Genomic DNA, 18,180 nt, shown 5'->3' with positions numbered 1-18,180 from the left:
GAACTTCCCAGGAGGTCACCCATCCTAGTACTACTCTCGTCCTAGTACTACTCTCGCCCAAGCACGCTTAACTGCGAAGTTCTGACGGGATCTGGTGCATTGGTGCTGGTATGATCGCACCTATTAAAGTATGCGCACACAATTATCCTAAGCATGTCTCGCGACGTAGGGTAAGTCGAGCTGCGAATCCCTAGGGGGCCCGTGCGAGCTTACCGAAAATCAGGTCATTGTGGCTTGCTTTAGCTAAGCTATTCAAAATAGTGTCGTTCAAAGAACAAGGGTAAGCACGCCTATTAAGGTATGCGCACACAATTATCCTAAGCATGTCTCGCGACGTAGGGTAAGTCGAGCTGCGAATCCCTAGGGGGCCCGTGCGAGCTTGCCGAAAATCAGATCATTGAGGTTCGCTTTAGCGAAACTATTCAAGTTAGCTTCGTTTAAAGAACGAGGGTAAGCACGACGTAAAAAAAAAAAGAAAAAAAAAAGAGGTGCAACACGAGAACTTCCCAGGAGGTCACCCATCCTAGTACTACTCTCATCCTAGTACTACTCTCGCCCAAGCACACTTAACTGCGGAGTTCTGATGGGATCCGGTGCATTGGTGCTGGTATCATCGCACCTATTAAGGTATGCGCACACAATTATCATAAGCATGTCTCGCGACGTAGGGTAAGTCGAGCTGCGAATCCCTGCAGGGCCCGTGCGAGCTTGCCGAAAATCAGGTCATTGAGGCTCGCTTTAGCTAATCTGTTCAATAGAGGTGCAACATGAGGACTTCCCAGGAGGTCCCCCATCCTAGTACTACTCTCGTCCTAGTACTACTCTCGCCCAGGCACGCTTAACTGCGGAGTTCTGATGGGATCCGGTGCATTAGTGCTGGTATGATCGTACCTGTTAAAGTATGCGCACACAATTATCATAAGCATGTCTCGCGACGTAGGGGAAGTCGAGCTGCGAAGCCCCGCGGGGCCCGTGGGAGCTTGCCGAAAATCAGGTCATGGAGGTTCGCTTTAGCGAAACTATTCAAGTTAGCGTCGTTTAAAGAACGAGGGTAAGCACGACGTAAAAAAAAAAAAAAAAAGAGGTACAACATGAGGACTTCCCAGGAGGTCCCCCATCCTAGTACTACTCTCGTCCTAGTACTACTCTCGCCCAGGCACGCTTAACTGCGGAGTTCTGATGGGATCCGGTGCATTAGTGCTGGTATGATCGTACCCGTAAAAAAAAAAAGAGGTGCAACACGAGAACTTCCCAGGAGGTTACCCATCCTAGTACTACTCTCGTCCTAGTTCTACTCTCGCCCAAGCACGCTTAACGGCGGAGTTCTGATGGGATCCGGTTTATTAGTGCTGGTATGATCGTACCTGTTAAAGTATGCTCACACAATTATCATAAGCATGTTTCGCGACGTAGGGTAAGTCGAGCTGCGAAGCCCCGCGGGGCCCGTGTGAGCTTGCCGAAAATCAGGTCATTGATGTTCGCTTTAGCGAAACTATTCAAGTTAGCATCGTTTAAAGAACGAGGGTAAGCACGACGTAAAAAAAGAAAGAGGTGCAACACGAGGACATCCCAGGAGGTCACCCTTCCTAGTACTACTCTCGCCCAAGCACGCTTTACTGCGAAGTTCTGATGGGATCCGGTGCATTAGTGCTGGTATGATCGCACCTGTTAAAGTATGCGCACACAATTATCATAAGCATGTCTCGTGATGTAGGTTAAGTCGAGCTGCGAATCCCTACGGGGCCCGTGCAAGCTTGCTGAAAATCAGGTCATTGTGGCTCGCTTTAGCTAAGCTATTCAATATAGCGTCGTTTAGGTAGCGTTTGGTGGAGAGACAGAGACGAAAAGACTGAGACTGAGAGACAGAGACTAAGAGACAGAGATTGAAATAAATCTCAGTATTCTGTTTGGTGCAAAGTAGGAGACAAAAATTGAAACAAGAATGAAACTCTAATTTAATTTGTACAAAAGGTAAAATCGAAATTAATTAATTGAAATGAGGATATTTTAAGTATAAAATGTTATTAAAGTTTCAGTCTCCATCTCTAAAAATTTTAGTCCCCTGTGTCCCTACTTTTTGGAGGTACTGAAATACTAAAATTTTAGGGACAGAGACAGAAATTTTAGTACCAGTCTCTGAACCAACAAAGATGATACTGAGTCTCAGTCTCTCAGTCTCTGTCTCAGTACCTCAAAACAAACGCTACCTTAAAGAACAAGGGTAAGCACGACGTAAAAAAAAAAAGTGCTACACGAGGACTTCCAAGGAGGTCACCCATCCTTGTACTACTCTCGTCCAAGCACGCTTAACTGCAAAATTCTGATGGGATCCGGTGCATTAGTGCTGGTATGATCATACCTATTAAAGTAGGCGCACACAATTATCATAAGCATGTCTCGCGACGTAGAGTAAGTAGAGCTGCGAAGCCCCGCGGGGCCCGTGTGAGCATGCCGAAATTCAGGTCATTGAGGTTCGCTTTAGCGAAACTATTCAAGTTAGCGTCGTTTAAAGAAGGAGGGTAAGCACGACGTAAAAAAAAAAGAGGTGCAACACGAGGACTTCCCAGGAGGTCACCCATCCTTGTACTACTCTCGTCCAAGCACGCTTAACTGCGAAATTCTGATGGGATCCGGTGCATAGGTCATTGAGGCTCGCTTTAGCGAAACTATTCAAGTTAGCGTCGTTTAAAGAAGGAGGGTAAGCACGACGTAAAAAAAAAAGAGGTGCAACACGAGGACTTCCCAGGAGGTCACCCATCCTTGTACTACTCTCGCCCAAGCACGCTTTACTGCGAAGTTCTGATGGGATCCAATGCATTAGTGTTGGTATGATCGCACCTGTTAAACTTTCGCACACAATTATCATAAGCATGTCTCGCGACGTAGGGTAAGTCGAGCTGCGAAGCCCTACGAGGCCCGTGTGAGCTTGCCGAAAATCAGGTCATTGTGGCTCGCTTTAGCTAAGCTATTCAATATAGCGTCGTTTGAAGAACAAGGGTAAGCACGACGTAAAAAAAAAGTGCTACACGAGGACTTCCCAGGAGGTCACCCATCCTAGTACTACTCTCGTCCAAGCACGCTTAACTGCGAAATTCTGATGGGATCCGGTGCATTAGTGCTGGTATGATCGCACCTATTAAAGTATGCGCACACAATTATAGTTCTACTCTCGCCCAAGCACGCTTAACTGCGGAGTTCTGATGGGATCCGGTGCATTAGTGCTGGTATGATCGCACCTATTAAAGTATGCGCACACAATTATCATAAGCATGTCTCGCGACGTAGGGTAAGTCGAGCTGCGTAGCCCTGCAGGGCTCGTGTTAGCTTGCCGAAAATCAGATCATTGAGGTTCGCTTTAGCGAAAATATTCAAGTTAGCGTCGTTTAAAGAATGAGGGTAAGCACGACGTAAAAAAAAAAAAGAAAAAAAAAAAGAGGTGCAACACGAGAACTTCCCAGGAGGTCACCCATCTTAGTACTACTCTCATCCTAGTACTACTCTCGCCCAAGCACGCTTAACTGCGGAGTTCTGATGGGATCCGGTGCATTGGTGCTGGTATGATCGCACCTATTAAAGTATGCGCACACAATTATCATAAGCATGTCTCGGGACGTAGGGTAAGTCGAGCTACGAAGCCCCGCGGGGCCCGTGTGAGCTTGTCGAAAATCAGGTCATTGAGGTTCGCTTTAGCGAAACTATTCAAGTTAGCGTCGTTTAAAGAACGAGGGTAAGCACGACGTAAAAAAAAAAAGAGGTGCAACACGAGGACTTCCTAGGAGGTCACCCATCCTACTACTACTCTCGCCCAAGCACGCTTAACTGCGAAGTTCTGATGGGATCCGGTGTATTAGTGCTGGTATGATCGCACCTGTTAAAGTATGCGCACACAATTATCATAAGCATGTCTTGCGACGTAGGGTAAGTCGAGCTGCGAATCCCTACGGGGCCCGTGCGAGCTTGCCGAAAATCAGGTCATTGTGGCTTGCTTTAGCTAAGCTATTCAATATAGCGTCATTTAAAGAACAAGGGTAAGCACGACGTTAAAAAAAATGTGCTACACGAGGACTTTCCAGGAGGTCACCCATCCTAGTACTACTCTCGTCCAACCACGCTTAACTGCGGAATTCTGATGGGATCCGGTGCATTAGTGCTGGTATGATCGTACCTGTTAAAGTATGCGCACACAATTATCATAAGCATGTCTCGCGACGTAGGGTAAGTCGAGCTGCGAATCCCTGTGGGGCCCGTGCGAGCTTGCCGAAAATCAGGTCATTGAGGCTCCTTTAGCCAAACTATTCAAGCTAGCGTCGTTTAAAGAACGAGGGTAAGCACGACGTAAAAAAAAAAAACCAAAAAAAAGGAGGTGCAACATGAGGACTTCCCAGGTGGCCACCCATCCTAGTACTACTCTCATCCTAGTACTACTCTCGCCCAAGCACCCTTAACTGCGGAGTTCTGATGGGATCCGGTGCATTAGTGCTGGTATGATCGCACTTGTTAAAGTATGCGCACACAATTATCATAAGCATGTCTCGCGACGTAGGGTAGGTCGAGCTGCGAAGCCCTGCGGGGCCCGTGTTAGCTTGCCGAAAATCAGATCATTGAGGTTCGCTTTAGCAAAACTATTCAAGTTAGCGTCGTTTAAAGAACGAGGGTAAGCACGACGTAAAAAAAAAGAAAAAAAAAGAGGTGCAACACGAGAACTTCCCAGGAGGTCACCCATCCTAGTACAACTCTCGTCCTAGTACTACACTCGCCCAAGCACGCTTAATTGCGGAGTTCTGATGGGATCCGGTGCATTGGTGCTGGTATGATCGCACCTATTAAATTATGCGCACACAATTATCATAAGCATGTCTCGCGACGTAGGGTAAGTCGAGCTGCGAAGCCCCGCGGGGCCCGTGTGAGCTTTCCGAAAATCAGGTCATTGAGGTTCGCTTTAGCGAAACTGTTCAAGTTAGCGTCGTTTAAAGAACGAGGTAAGTACGACGTAAAAAAAAAAGAGGTGCAACACGACGACTTCCCAGGAGGTCACCCATCCTAGTACTACTCTCACCCAAGCACGCTTAACTGCGAAGTTCTGTTGGGATCCGGTGCATTAGTGATGGTATGATCGCACCTGTTAAAGTATGCGCACACAAATATCAAAAGCATGTCTTGCGACGTAGGGTAAGTCGAGCTGCGAATCCCTACGGGGCCCGTGAGAGCTTGCCGAAAATCAGGTCATTGTGGCTCGCTTTAGCTAAGCTATTCAATATAGCGTCGTTTAAAGAACAAGGGTAAGCACGACGTAAAAAAAAAAGTGCTACACGAGGACTTCCCAGGAGGTCACCCATCCTAGTACTACTCTCGCCCAAGCACGCTTTACTGCGAAGTTCTGATGGGATCCGGTGCATTAGTGCTGGTATGATCGCACCTGTTAAAGTATGCGCACACAATTATCATAAGCATGTCTCGCGACGTAGGGTAAGTCGAGCTGCGAAGACCTGCGGGCCCGTGTTAGCTTGCCGAAAATCAGATCATTGAGGTTCGCTTTAGTGAAACTATTCAAGTTAGCGTCGTTTAAAGAACGAGGGTAAGCACGACGTAAAAAAAAAGAAAAAAAAAGAGGTGCTACACGAGAACTTCCCAGGAGGTCACCCATCCTAGTACTACTCTCGTCCTAGTACTACTCTCGCCCAAGCATGCTTAACTGCGGAGTTCTGATGGGATCCGGTGCAATGGTGCTGGTATGATCGCACCTATTAAAGTATGCGCACACAATTATCATAAGCATGTCTCGCGACGTAGGGTAAGTCGAGCTCCGAAGCCCTGCGGGGCCCGTGTGAGGTTGCCGAAAATCAGGTCATTGAGGTTCGCTTTAGCGAAACTATTCAAGTTAGCGTCGTTTAAAGAACGAGGGTAAGGACGACGTAAAAAAAAAAAAGAGGTTCGACACGAGGACTTCCCAGGAGGTCACCCATCCTAGTACTACTATCGCCCAAGCACGCTTTACTGCGAAGTTCTGATGGGATCCGGTGCATTAGTGCTGGTATGATCGCACCTATTAAAGTATGCGCACACAATTATCATAAGCATGTATCGCGACGTAGGGTAAGTCGAGCTGCGAATCCCTACGGGGCCCGTGCGAGCTTGCCGAAAGTCAGGTCATTGTGGCTCGCTTTAGCTAAGCTATTCAATATAGCGTCGTTTAAAGAACAAGGGTAAGCACGACGTAAAAAAAAAAGTGCTACACGAGGACTTCCCAGGAGGTCACCCATCCTAGTACTACTCTCGTCCAAGCACGGTTAACTGCGCAATTCTGATGGGATCCGGTGCATTAGTGCTGGTATGATCGTACCTGTTAAAGTATGCGCACACAATTATCATAAGCATGTCTCGCGACGTAGGGTAAGTCGAGCTGCGAATCCCTGCGGGGCCCGTGCGAGCTTACCGAAAATTAGGTCATTGAGGCTCGCTTTAGCCAAACTATTCAAGATTGCGTCGTTTAAAGAACGAGGGTAAGCACGACGTAAAAAAAAAAAACCAAAAAAAAAAAGAGGTGCAACATGAGGACTTCCCAGGAGGCCACCCATCCTAGTACTACTCTCGTCCTAGTACTACTCTCGCCCAAGCACGCTTAACTGCGGAGTTCTGATGGGATCCGGTGCATTGGTGCTGGTATGATCGCACCTATTAAAGTATGCGCACACAATTATCATAAGCATGTCTCGCGACGTAGGGTTAGTCGAGCTGCGAAGCTCCGCGGGGCCCGTGTGAGCTTGCCGAAAATCAGGTCATTGAGGTTCGCTTTAGCGAAACTATTCTAGTTAGCGTCGTTTAAAGAACGAGCGTAAGCACGATGTAAAAAGAAAAGAGGAGCAACACGAGGACTTCCCAGGAGGTCACCCATCCTAGTGCTACTCTCGCCCAAGCACGCTTAACTGCGAAGTTCTGATGGGATCCAGTGCATTAGTGCTGGTATGATCGCACCTGTTAAAGTATGCGCACACAATTATCATAAGCTTGTCTCGCGACGTAGGGTAAGTCGAGCTGCGAAGCCCTGCGGAGCCCGTGTGAGCTTGAAGAAAATCAGGACATTGAGGTTCGCTTTAGCGAAACTATTCAAGTTAGCGTCGTTTAAAGAACGAGAATAAGCACGACGTAAAAAAAAAAAAACAAAAAAAGAGGTGCAACACGAGGACTTCGCAGGAGGTCACCCATCCTAGTACTACTCTCATCCTAGTACTACTCTCGCCCAAGCACGCTTAACTGCGAAATTTTGATGGGATTCGGTGCATTAGTGCTGGTATGATCGTACCTGTTAAAGTATGCGCACACAATTATCATAAGCATGTCTCGCGACGTAGGGTAATTTGAGCTGCGAATCCCTACGGGGCCCGTGCGAGCTTGCCGAAAATCAGGTCATTGAGGCTTGCTTTAGCTAAACTATTCAAGATAGCGTCATTTAAAGAACGAGGGTAAGCACGATGTAAAAAAAAAAAAAACCAAAAAAAAAAGTGGTGCAACATGAGGACTTCCCAGGAGGTCATCCATCCTAGTACTGCTCTCGTCCTAGTACTACTCTCGCCCAAGCACGCTTAACTGCGGAGTTCTGATGGGATCCGGTGCATTAGTGCTGGTATGATCGCACCTATTAAAGTATGCGCACACAATTATGATAAGCATGTCTCGCGACATAGGATAAGTTGAGCTGCGAAGCCCTGCGGGGCTCGTGTGAGCTTGCAGAAAATCAGGTCATTGAGGTTCACTTTAGCGAAACATTTCAACTTAGCGTCGTTTAAAGAACGAGGGTAGGCACGACGTAAAAAAAAAAAAAGGTGCAACACGAGGACTTCCCAGGAGGTCACCCATCCTAGTACTACTCTCGCCCAAGCACGCATAACTGTGAAGTTCTGATGGGATCTGGTGCATTAGTGTTGGTATAATCGCAACTGTTAAAGTATGCGCACACAATTATCATAAGCAGTTCTTGCGACGTAGGTAAGTCGAGCTGCGAATCGCTACGGGGCCCGTGCGAGCTTGCCGAAAATCAGGTCTTTGAGGCTCGCTTTAGGTAAACTGTTCAATATAGCGTCGTTTAAAGAACAAGGGTAAGCACGACGTAAAAAATAAAATAAAACAAAATAAAATAAAATAAAAAGAGGGGCAACACGAGGACTTCACAGGAGGTCACCCATCCTAGTACTACTCTCGCCCAAGCACGCTTAACTGCGAAATTCTAATGGGATCCGGTGCATTAGTGCTGGTATGATCGCACCTGTTAAAGTATGCGCACACAATTATCATAAGCATGTCTCGCGATGTAGGGTAAGTCGAGCTCCGAATACCTACGGGGCCCGTGCGAGCTTGCCGAAAATCAGGTCATTGAGGCTCGCTTTAGCTAAGCTATTCAATATAGCGTCGTTTAAAGAAAAAGGGTAAGCTCGAAGGAAAAAAAAAGGTGCTACACGAGGACTTCCCAGGAGGTCACCCATCCTAATACTACTCTCGCCCAAGCACGCTTAAATGCGGAATTCTGATGGGATCCGGTGCATTAGAGCTGGTCTGATCGTACCTATTAAAGTATGCGCACACAATTATCATAAGCATGTCTCGCGACGTAGGGTAAGTCGAGTTGCGAATCCCTGCGGGCCCGTGCGAGCTTGCCGAAAATCAGGTCATTAAGGCTCGCTTTAGCTAAACTATTCAAAATAGCGTCGTTTAAAGAACGAGGGAAAGCACGACATAAAAAAAAAACAAAAAAAAAAGAGGTGCAACATTAGGACTTCCCAGGAGGTCACCCATCCTAGTACTACTCTTGACCTAGTACTACTCTCGCCCAAGCACGGTTAACTGCGGAGTTCTGATGGGATCCGGTGCATTAGTGCTGGTATGATCGCACCTATTAAAGTATGCGCACACAATTATCATAAGCATGTCTTGCGACAAAGGGTAAGTCGAGCTGCGAAGCCCTGCGGGGCCCGTGTGAGCTTGAAGAAAATCAGGTCATTGAGGTTCGCTTTAGCGAAACTATTCAAGTTATCGTCGTTTAAAGAACGAGGGTAAGCACGACGTAAAAAAAAAAGAGGTGCAACACGAGGACTTCCCAGGAGGTCACCCATCCTAGAACTACTCTCGTCCTAGTACTGCTCTCGCGCAAGCACGCTTAACTGCGGAATTTTGATGGGATCCGGTGCATTAGTGCTGGTATGATCGTACCTGTTAAAGTATGCGCACACAATTATTATAAGCATGTCTCGCAACGTAGGGTAAGTAGAGCTGCGAATCCCTGCGGGGTCCGTGCGAGCTTGCCGAAAATCAGGTCATTGAGGCTCGATTTACCTAAGCTATTCAAGATAGCGTTGTTTAAAGAACGAGGGTAAGCACGAAGTAAAAAAAAAACCAAAAAAAAAGAGGTGCAACATGAGGACCTACCAGGAGGTCACCCATCCTAGTACTACTCTCGTCCTAGTACTACTCTCGCCCAAGCACGCTTAACTACGGAGTTCTGATCGGATCCGGTGCATTAGTGCTGTTATGATCGCACCTATTAAAGTATGCGCACACAATTATCATAAGCATGTCTCGCGACGCAGGGTAAGTCGAGCTGCGAATCCCTGCCGGGCCCGTGTGAGCTTGAAGAAAATCAGGTCATTGAGGTTCGCTTTAGCGAAACTATTCAAGTTAACGTAGTTTAAAAAACGAGGGTAAGCACGACGTAAAAAAAAAAAGAGGTGCAACACGACGACTTCCCAGGAGGTCACCCATCCTAGTTCTACTCTCGTCCTAGTACTACTCTCGCCCAAGCACGCTTAACTGCGGAATTTTGATGGGATCCGGTGCATTAGTGCTGGTATGATCGTACCTGTTAAAGTATGCGCACACAATTATCATAAGCATGTCTCGCGACGTAGGGTAAGTCGAGCCGCGAATCCCTACGGGCCCGTGCGAGATTGCCGAAAATCAGGTCATTGAGGCTCGCTTTAGCTAAGCTATTCAATATAGCGTCGTTTAAAGAACAAGGGTAAGCACGAAGTTAAAAAAAAAAAAAGGTGATACACGAGGACTTCCCAGGAGGTCACCCATCCTAGTACTACTCTCGCCCAAGCACGCTTAACTGCGGAGTTCTGATGGGATCCGGTGCATTAGTTCTGGTATGATCGCACCTATTAAAGTATGCGAACACAATTAAGGGTAAGCACGAAGTTAAAAAAAAAAAAAGGTGATACACGAGGACTTCCCAGGAGGTCACCCATCCTAGTACTACTCTCGCCCAAGCACGCTTAACTACGGAGTTCTGATGGGATCCGGTGCATCGCACCTGTTAAAGTATGCGCACACAATTATCATAAGCATGTCTCGCGACGTAGGGTAAGTCGAGCTGTGAATCCCTGTGGGCCCGTACGAGCTTGCCGAAAATCAGGTCATTGAGGCTCGCTTTAGATAAACTATTCAAGATAGCGTCGTTTAAAGAACGAGGGTAAGCACGATGTAAAAAAAAAACAAAAAAAATAGGTGCAACATGAGGACTTACCAGGAGGTCACCCATCCTAGTACTACTCTCGTCCTAGTACTACTCTCGCCCAAGCACGCTTAACTACGGAGTTCTGATGGGATCCGGTGCATTAGTGCTGTTATGATCGCACCTATTAAAGTATGCGCACACAATTATCATAAGCATGTCTCGCGACGCAGGGTAAGTCGAGCTGTGAATCCCTGCGGGGCCCGTGTGAGCTTGAAGAAAATCAGGTCATTGAGGTTCGCTTTAGCGAAACTGTTAAAGTTAACGTAGTTTAAAAAACGAGGGTAAGCACGACGTAAAAAAAAAAAGAGGTGCAACACGAGGACTTCCCAGGAGGTCACCCATCCTAGTACTACTCTCGCCCTAGTACTACTCTCGCCCAAGCACGCTTAACTGCGGAATTTTGATGGGATCCGGTGCATTAGTGCTGGTATGATCGTACCTGTTAAAGTATGCGCACACAATTATCATAAGCATGTCTCGCGACGCAGGGTAAGTCGAGCTGCGAATCCCTACGGGGCCCGTGCGAGCTTGCCAAAAATCAGGTCATTGAGGCTCGCTTTTTAGCTAAGCTATTCAATATTGCGTCGTTTAAAGAACAAGGGTAAGCACGACGTTAAAAAAAAAAGGTGCTACACGAGGACTTCCCAGGAGGTCATCCATCCTAGTACTACTCTCGCCCAAGCACGCATAAATGTGGAATTCTGATGGGATCCGGTGCATTAGTGCTGGTATGATCGTACCTATTAAAGTATGCGCACACAATTATCATAACAATGTCTCGCAACGTAGGGTAAGTCGAGCTGCGAATCCCTGCAGGGCCTGTGCGAGCTTGCCGAAAATCAGGTCGTTGAGGCTCGCTTTAGCTAAACTATTCAAGATAGCGTCGTTTAAAGAACAAGGGTAAGCACGACGTAAAAAATAAAACCAAACAAAAAACAGAGGTGCAACATGAGGACTTCCCAGGAGGTCACCCATCCTAGTACTACTCTCGTCCTAGTACTACTATCGCCCAAGCACACTTAACTGCGGAGTTCTGATGGGATCCGGTGCATTAGTGCTGGTATGATCGCACCTGTTAAAGTATGCGCACACAATTATCATAAGCATGTCTCGCGACGTAGGGTAAGTCGAGCTGTGAAGCCCTGCGGGCCCGTGTGAGCTTGAAGAAAATCAGGTCATTGAGGTTCGCTTTAGCGAAACTATTCAAGTTAGCGTCGTTTAAAAAAAGAGGGTAAGCACGACGTAAAAAAAAAAAAAAGAGGTGCAACACGAGGACTTCCCAGGAGGTCACCCATCCTAGTACTACTCTCGTCCTTGTACTACTCTCGCCCAAGCACGCTTAACTGCGGAATTTTGATGGGATCCGGTGCATTAGTGCTGGTATGATCGTACCTGTTAAAGTATGCGCACACAATTATCTTAACCATGTCGCGCAACGTAGGGTAAGTCGAGCTGCGAATCCCTGCGGGCCTGTGCGAGCTTGCCGAAAATCAGGTCGTTGAGGCTCGCTTTAGCTAAACTATTCAAGATAGCATCGTTCAAAGAACGAGGGTAAGCACGACTTAAAAAAAAAAACCAAAAAAAAAAGAGGTGCAACATGAGGACTTCCCAGGAGGTCACCCATCCTATTACTACTCTCGCCTTAGTACTACTCTCGCCCAAGCACGCTTAACTGCGGAGTTCTGATGGGATCCGGTGCATTAGTTCTGGTATGATCGCACCTATTAAAGTATGCGAACACAATTATCATAAACATGTCTCGCGACGTAGGGTAAGTCGAGCTGCGAATCTCTGCAGGGCCAGTGTGAACTTGAAGAAAATCAGGTCATTGAAGTTCGCCTTAGCGAAACTATTCAAGTTAACGTCGTTTAACGAATGAGGGTAAGCACGATGTAAAAAAAAAAAAAGAGGTGCAACACGAGGACTTCCCAGGAGGTCACCCATCCAAGTACTACTCTCGTCCTAGTACTACTCTCGCCCAAGCACGCTTAACTGCGGAATTAAAGTATGCGCACACAATTATCATAAGCATGTCTCGCGACGTAGGGTAAGTCGAGCTGCGAATCCCTGCGGGGTCCGTGCGAGCTTGTCGAAAATCAGGACATGGAGGCTCGCTTTAGCTAAACTATTCAAGATTGCGTCGTTTAAAGAACGAGGGTAAGCACGACATAAAAAACAAAAAAAAAGAGGTGCAACATGGGGACTTCCCAGGAGGTCACCCATCCTAGTACGACTCTCGCCCAAGCACGTTTAACTGTGGAATTATGAGGGGATCCGGTGCATTAGTGCTACTATGATCGTACCTGTTAAAATATGCGCACAAAATTATCATAAGCATGTCTCACGACGTAGGGTAAGTCGAGCTGCGAATCCTGTGGGGCCCGTGCGAGCTTGCCGAAAATCAGGTCATTGAGGCTCGCTTTAGCTAAACTATTCAAGATAGCGTTGTTTAAAGAACGAGGGTAAGCACAATGTAAAAAAAAAAAAAAACCAAAAAAAAAGAAGTGCAACATGAGTACTTCCCAGGAGGTCACCAATTCTAGTACTACTATCGCCCAAGCACGCTTAACTGCGGAGTTCTGTTGGGATCCGGTGCTTTAGTGCTGGTATGATCGCACCTGTTAAAGTATGCACACACAATTATCATAAGCATGTCTCGCGACGTAGGGTAAGTCGAGCTGCGAAGCCCTGCGGGGCCCGTGTGATCTTGAAGAAAATCAGGTCATTGACGTTCGCTTTAGCGAAACTATTCAAGTTAGCGTCGTTTAAAGAACGAGGGTAAGCACGACGTAAAAAAAAAAAGAGGTGCAACACGAGGACTTCCCAGGAGGTCACCCATCCTAGTACTACTCTCGTCCTAGTACTACTCTCGCCCAAGCAAGCTTAACTGCGGAATTTTGATGGGATCCGGTGCATTAGTGCTGTTATGATCGTACCTGTTAAAGTATGCGCACATAATTATCATAAGCATGTCGCGCAACGTAGGGTAAGTCGAGCTGCGAATCCCTGCGGGGCCTGTGTGAGCTTGCCGAAAATCAGGTCGTTGAGGCTCGCTTTAGCTAAACTATTCAAGATAGCGTCGTTTAAAGAATGAGGGTAAGCACGACTTAAAAAAAACCAAAAAAAAGAGGTGCAACATGAGGACTTCCCAAGAGGTCAACCATCCTATTACTACTCTCGTCCTAGTACTACTCTCGCCCAAGCACGCTTAACTGCGGAGTTCTGATGGGATCCGGTGCATTAGTGATGGTATGATCGCACCTATTAAAGTATGCGCACACAATTATCATAAGCATGTCTTGCGACGTAGGGTAAGTCAAGATGCGAATCCCTGCGAGGCACGTGTGAGCTTGAAGAAAATCAGGTCATTGAGGGTCGCCTTAGCGAAACTATTCAAGTTAACGTCGTTTAAAGAACGAGGGTAAGCACGACGTAAAAAAAGAAAGAGGTGCAACACGAGGACTTCCCAGGAGGTCACCCATCCTAGTACTACTCTCGACCAAGTACTACTCTCGCCCAAGCACGCTTAACTGCGGAATTTTGATGGGATCCAGTGCATTAGTGCTGGTATGATCATACCTGTTAAAGTATGCGCACACAATTATCATAAGCATGTCTCGCGACGCAGGGTAAGTCGAGCTGCGAATCCCTGCGGTGCCCGTGCGAGCTTGCTGAAAATCAGGTCGTTGAGGCTCGCTTTGGCTAAACTATTTAAGATAGCGTCGTTTAAAGAACGAGGGTAAGCACAATGTAAAAAAAAAAAAACCAAAAAAAAAAGAAGTGCAACATGAGTACTTCCCAGGAGGTAACCCATCCTAGTACTACTCTCGCCCAAGCACGCTTAACTGCGGAGTTCTGATGGGATCCGGTGCATTAGTGCTGGTATGATCGCACCTGTTAAAGTATGCCCACACAATTATCATAAGCATGTCTCGCGACGTAGGGTAAGTCGAGCTGCGAAGCCCTGCGGGGCCCGTGCGAGCTTGCTGAAAATCAGGTCGTTGAGGCTCGCTTTAGCTAAACTATTCAAGATAGCGTCGTTTAAAGAACGAGGGTAAGCACAACGTAAAAAAAAAACCAAAAAAAAAAGAGGTGCAACATGAGGACTTCCCAGGAGGTCACCCATCATAGTACTACTCTCGTCCTAGTACTACTCTCACCCAAGCACGCTTAACTGTGGAGTTCTGATGGGATCCGGTGCATTAGTGCTGGTATGATCGCACCTATTAAAGTATGCGCACACAATTATCATAAACATGTCTCGCGACGTAGGATAAGTCGAGCTGCGAATCCCTGCGGGGTCCGTGCGAGCTTGCCGAAAATCAGGTCATTGAGGCTCGTTTTAGCTAAACTGTTCAATATAGCGTCGTTTAAAGAACAAGGGTAAGCAGCTGCGAATCCCTGCGGGGTCCGTGCGAGCTTGCCGAAAATCAGGTCATTGAGGCTCGTTTTAGCTAAACTGTTCAATATAGCGTCGTTTAAAGAACAAGGGTAAGCACGACGTAAAAAAAAAAAAAGGTGCTACACGAGGACTTCCCAGGAGGTCACACATCCTAGTACTACTCTCGCCCAAGCACGCTTAACTGCGGAATTCTGATGGAATCCGGAGCATTAGTGCTGGTATGATCGTACCTGTTAAAGTATGCGCACACAATTATCATAAGCATGTCTCGCGACGTAGGGTAAGTCGAGTTGCGAATCCCTGCGGGGCCGGTGCGAGCTTGCCGAAAATCAGGTCATTGAGGCTCGCTTTAGCTAAACTATTCAAGATAGCATCGTTTAAAGAACGAGGGTAAGCACAACGTAAAAAAAAACCAAAAAAAAAAGAGGTGCAACACGAGGACTTCCCAGGAGGTCACCCATCCTAGTACTACTCTCGTCCTAGTACTACTCTCGCCCAAGCACGCTTAACTGCGCAATTCTGATGGGATCCGGTGCATTGGTACTGGTATGATCACACCTATTAAAGTATGCGAACACAATTATCATAAGCATGTCTCGCGACGTAGGGTAAGTCGAGCTGCGAATCCCTGCGGGGTCCGTGCGAGCTTGCCGAAAATCAGGTCATTGAGGCTCGTTTTAGCTAAACTGTTCAATATAGCGTCGTTTAAAGAACAAGGGTAAGCACGACGTAAAAAACAAAATAAAATAAAATAAAATAAAAAGAGGTGCAACACAAGGACTTCCAAGGAGGTCACCCATCCTAGTACTACTCTCGCCCAAGCACGCTTAACTACGAAGTTCTGATGGGATCCGGTGCATTAGTGCTGGTATGATCGCACCTGTTAAAGTATACGCACACAATTATCATAAGCATGTCTCCCGACGTAGGGTAAGTCGAGCTGCGAATCCCTGCGGGGCTCGTGCGAGCTTGTCGAAAATCAGGTTATTGAGGTTCGCTTTAGCTAAGCTATTCAATATAGCGTCGTTTAAAGAACAAGGGTAAGCACGACGTAAAAAAAAAAAGGTGCTACACGAGGACTTCCCAGGAGGTCACACATCCTAGTACTACTCTCGCCCAAGCACGCTTAACTGCGGAATTCTGATGGAATCCGGAGCATTAGTGCTGGTATGATCGTACCTGTTAAAGTATGCGCACACAATTATCATAAGCATGTCTCGCGACGTAGGGTAAGTCGAGTTGCGAATCCCTGCGGGGCCCGTCCGAGCTTGCCGAAAATCAGGTCATTGAGGCTCGCTTTAGCTAAACTATTCAAGATAGCGTCGTTTAAAGAACGAGGGTAAGCACGACGTAAAAAAAAACCAAAAAAAAAAAGAGGTGCAACACGAGGACTTCCCAGGAGGTCACCCATCCTAGTACTACTCTCGTCCTAGTACTACTCTCGCCCAAGCACGCTTAACTGCGCAATTCTGATGGGATCCGGTGCATTGGTACTGGTATGATCACACCTATTAAAGTATGCGAACACAATTATCATAAGCATGTCTCGCGACGTAGGGTAAGTCGAGCTGCGAATCCCTGCGGGGCCCGTGCGAGCTTGCTGAAAATCAGGTCGTTGAGGCTCGCTTTAGCTAAACTATTCAAGATAGCGTCGTTTAAAGAACGAGGGTAAGCACGACGTAAAAAAAAACCAAAAAAAAAGAGGTGCAACACGAGGACTTCCCAGGAGGTCACCCGTCCTAGTACTACTCTCGTCCTAGTCACAATTATCATAAGCATGTCTCGCGACGCAGGGTAAGTCGAGCTGCGAATCCCTGCGGGGCTCGTGCGAGCTTGTCGAAAATCAGGTCATTGAGGCTCGCTTTAGCTAAGCTATTCAGAATAGCGTCGTTTAAAGAACAAGGGGGCCCGTGTGAGCTTGCCGAAAATCAGGTCATTCTGTTAAAGTATGCGCACATAATTATCATAAGCATGTCGCGCAACGTAGGGTAAGTCGAGCTGCGAAGCCCTGCGGGGCCCGTGCGAGCTTGCTGAAAATCAGGTCGTTGAGGCTCGCTTTAGCTAAACTATTCAAGATAGCGTCCATGTCTCGCGACGCAGGGTAAGTCGAGCTGCGAATCCCTGCGGGGCTCGTGCGAGCTTGTCGAAAATCAGGTCATTGAGGCTCGCTTTAGCTAAGCTATTCAGAATAGCGTCGTTTAAAGAACAAGGGGGCCCGTGTGAGCTTGCCGAAAATCAGGTCATTCTGTTAAAGTATGCGCACATAATTATCATAAGCATGTCGCGCAACGTAGGGTAAGTCGAGCTGCGAAGCCCTGCGGGGCCCGTGCGAGCTTGCTGAAAATCAGGTCGTTGAGGCTCGCTTTAGCTAAACTATTCAAGATAGCGTCCATGTCTCGCGACGCAGGGTAAGTCGAGCTGCGAATCCCTGCGGGGCTCGTGCGAGCTTGTCGAAAATCAGGTCATTGAGGCTCGCTTTAGCTAAGCTATTCAGAATAGCGTCGTTTAAAGAACAAGGGGGCCCGTGTGAGCTTGCCGAAAATCAGGTCATTCTGTTAAAGTATGCGCACATAATTATCATAAGCATGTCGCGCAACGTAGGGTAAGTCGAGCTGCGAAGCCCTGCGGGGCCCGTGCGAGCTTGCTGAAAATCAGGTCGTTGAGGCTCGCTTTAGCTAAACTATTCAAGATAGCGTCGTTTAAAGAACGAGGGTAAGCACGACGTAAAAAAAAACCAAAAAAAAAAAAGAGGTGCAACACGAGGACTTCCCAGGAGGTCACCCATCCTAGTACTACTCTCGTCCTAGTACTACTCTCGCCCAAGCACGCTTAACTGCGCAATTCTGATGGGATTCGGTGCATTGGTACTGGTATGATCACACCTATTAAAGTATGCGAACACAATTATCATAAGCATGTCTCGCGACGTAGGGTAAGTCGAGCTACGAAGCCCCGCGGGGCCCGTGTGAGCTTGCCGAAAATCAGGTCATTGAGGTTCGCTTTAGCGAAACTATTCAAGTTAGCGTCGTTTAAAGAACGAGGGTAAGCACGACGTAAAAAAAAAGGGTAAGCACGACGTAAAAAAAAAAAAAAAGAGGTGCAACACGAGGACTTCGCAGGAGGTCACACATCCTAGTACTACTCTCGCCCAAGCACGCTTAACTGCGGAATTCTGATGGAATCCGGAGCATTAGTGCTGGTATGATCGTACCTGTTAAAGTATGCGCACACAATTATCATAAGCATGTCTCGCGACGTAGGGTAAGTCGAG

Source organism: Arachis ipaensis, chromosome B06 (genome assembly GCF_000816755.2).
Source record: "Arachis ipaensis cultivar K30076 chromosome B06, Araip1.1, whole genome shotgun sequence".
Classification (NCBI taxonomy): Eukaryota; Viridiplantae; Streptophyta; class Magnoliopsida; order Fabales; family Fabaceae; genus Arachis; species Arachis ipaensis.
This window is presented reverse-complemented; position numbering follows the sequence as displayed.